The sequence below is a fragment of the Anastrepha ludens genome, chromosome X (assembly GCF_028408465.1).
Source record: "Anastrepha ludens isolate Willacy chromosome X, idAnaLude1.1, whole genome shotgun sequence".
NCBI classification, from domain to species: Eukaryota; Metazoa; Arthropoda; class Insecta; order Diptera; family Tephritidae; genus Anastrepha; species Anastrepha ludens.
This window is the reverse complement of record NC_071503.1, coordinates 72,226,359-72,229,415: the sequence shown is the minus strand read 5'-3', so window position 1 is coordinate 72,229,415 and position 3,057 is coordinate 72,226,359.

Here is a 3,057-nt window from a genome sequence, read left to right as displayed (position 1 = left end):
GATAGCTGGATTGTGACTCCTTTTAGCTTTGGCAGAGCGAGTCCATCAAGCTTCCTCTTTCTGGTCAAGAGGACAATACCAGTCTTGGCGGGGTTTGCCGATAGCCTATTCGCACAGCACCAAGTGTCAATCCGATCCAGAGTTTTCTGCACTTTCCTGCAGATGTTCATAGGCGAAGGGCCTGTTACCAAACAAGCAACATCGTCCGCATATGCTTGTGCGTAGACTCCCGACTCGTTTAAGGTGGTGAGTAGAGGATCGATTACCATGCACCAGAGCAATGGAGACATCACACCGCCTTAGGGGCAGCCTCTATTAACCCCAGATGACACCAGCAGATCTTCCTCTGCTCGCACCGAAACGATTCTTTGGGCCAGCATCGAACGAATCCAATTTACTAGCACCCGGTCTACGCCGTGCCTACTGGCAGAGTTACACATACTATCAAAAGTGGCATTATCAAACGCCCCCTCTATGTCTAAAAAGATGCCCATAGCGTAGTCCCTCCTGTCGATGGCCAGCTCTACCCTAGCAACAAGGTTTTGCAGTGCCGACTTGCAGACAGAGGGTGAGCCTTCAGCGACTTCTAACGTATGCGCAGTTCCACCAGTCGTTCGAGACTTTTCAGCATGAAAGAGGTCATGCTGATGGGCCTAAAGCTTTTGGGGCTGGTGTAGTCGTCTTTTCCAACCTTTGGGATGAAAGCGACCCTCACCATCCTCCAAGAGCGTGGTATGTAAGCCAGTGCCAGGCATGCCGAGAAGATTTTCTTCAGGGCTGCTGTGACGAACTCTGCACCTTCCTTCAGCATGGCAGGATATATGCCATCTGGTCCGGGCGACTTGTAGCCGCCAAAAGATTTGATGGCAAATCGAATGGCGGCCTCATTCACCACAGATCTGGCAACGAACCAGTCATGCCGAGAAGGTGTAACAGCTCTGACAACTGCCTCTATCAATAAGGGCTTTTGCCGGCTGATGCTTATCTGATTACCGGGAAAGTGAGATTCCATCAGCAAGCTGATTGTCTCACTTTTCCGCTCCGTGAAGGAGCCATCAGATTTCCTAAGTGACCCCAGCTTTGTAGTTGGGTCAGTTTTCAGGATCCTAACCAATTTCGCCGTGTCACTCAGAGATTCAATACCGCTGCAGAATTCCCAAAATGAGGCTCTTTTCGATTCCCGAATAAGCCTCTTGCAATTCTTCTGAACATCACGGTATCGCTCCCAGTCCTCTGCAAGGTTAGTCTTGAGAGCCCGGTTTAGAAGTTTTCTCGACTCACGCGTCAGCATCTGGAGCTCTCAATTCCACCAAGGAATGGGAGTCCGCCTAGGGAGAGGTCGAATTGGACAGGCTGACTCAAAACATTCAGTTAGGGCAGCGTTGAGTTTCTCAACAGCCGCCTCAGCTGGGAAAGCCTTCTACGTAGTAGTGCAGTAGCGGCTTTGGAATGCTGCAACCCAATTTGCGTCACCGTCAAGGGACGGTAGCTACAGGAATCGTCCGAGCCTATCATTTGGGAAAGACATGGAAGCTGACCGTCCCAAAGAAGAGACTCAGACGGTTCCCGTACCGTGAGCCCATGACATCAACACTGGCCTCATCCACTCGCATCACAAGAGCAGCCCCTTCCTTTCCTTCCCGGTTTTTGCTCTTGGTGTATGAGACGACTCGCCAAAGCCTCGTGTTGATGCCCGGATTCTGGGCACGTAAACAGGATAGGACATCCGCCGTAGACAGATCTGGATCCGGAATCTAGCAGATGGCCTTCCTGAGGGGCACGCTCTCCTCGCTGTAGATTGGGAAGCGAGTGGTCCCCATGGGGGCACGTTATTGACCACGGTCCTGATCCACTCGAAGTTGGCCAGAGACGCGCACGTCACCATTATGGTGCCGTGATTTGTCTCATAGCCCTTCGCGTTGGCTTCAGGACCGGAGGCAATAACCCGACGCGTCAGTTGACTTTTGCAGTATTTGATTTCTGCATCCGTCAACTGATGGTCAGGCCCCAGTTTTCCAATCACGGCCACAGGTCGTGGGCCAGTAGCCTTCTCGCTATAGGATGGCTTGATCGCACTCTTGGATGTGCTTGGGCGAAGGTCCAGCTCCCGATCCTCCACTGACGAAGATTTCGCCGGGCAGACACCTGTGTGTCCCAAATTATATCCGTCGTATAACTGCATAAAAAAGTCCAAAGCTTTATGTTACCCAGAAAAAATCACAGTAACCGAAACGTATGCCGAAATTGAGTTGCAAGCGCTTATTGATCATAGTATAAAAATGTTGTGTAACGCACAAAAAGAAGTACTGCTGTCGATTCCCAGTATTCAAGAAGTGTTCGTGACTTTCAAATGGGGTTGCGATGGCTCGGAGCAAAAACGGTATAAGCAAAAGTTCAGCGAAGAAAATCAATCTGATAGCAGCATGTTTTTTGTTTCACTCGTACTTCTCCAAATGTATACTCTAGTTAATGAACGTAGAGTTGTTATATGGAGGAACCCTGTTCCATCATCAACCAGATATTGCCGTCCCATTAAATTTTTGTTTGAAAAAGAAACGCAAGATGCTATTGTGAGAGAAGTAAAGATTGTGGAAGACCAAATTTATAATCTTCTTCCTACAATAATTAAGATGGAAAATTTAAACTTTAAAGTTACTAGTACACTAATTTTGTGTATGATTGACGGAAAGTATGTAATGCACTTTCAGCATATACCTCATCTCAAGCGATATAACACGCGGAAAGTTGACGCAAACATGCTAAGATTCGGTATTTCACCACTACACTCATGGATACGGTGCATGGAGTGTATGTTGCACATTGCATATCGGTTGGAACTAAGGACAAGGTGTGTAAGAGGCGCCGAAAATAAGGAAAAACTGAAACAGAAGAAGGAAAGCATTCAAAGCAGATTTAGAAATGAAACTGGGCTTTTAATTGATATGCCAAAAGAGAAATCTGGCAATACAAATGACGGAAACACAGCACGACGTTTTTTTAGTAATGCAGAAGTTACTGCAGACATTACAGGCATTAACTTATGTCTCTTAAAAAGGC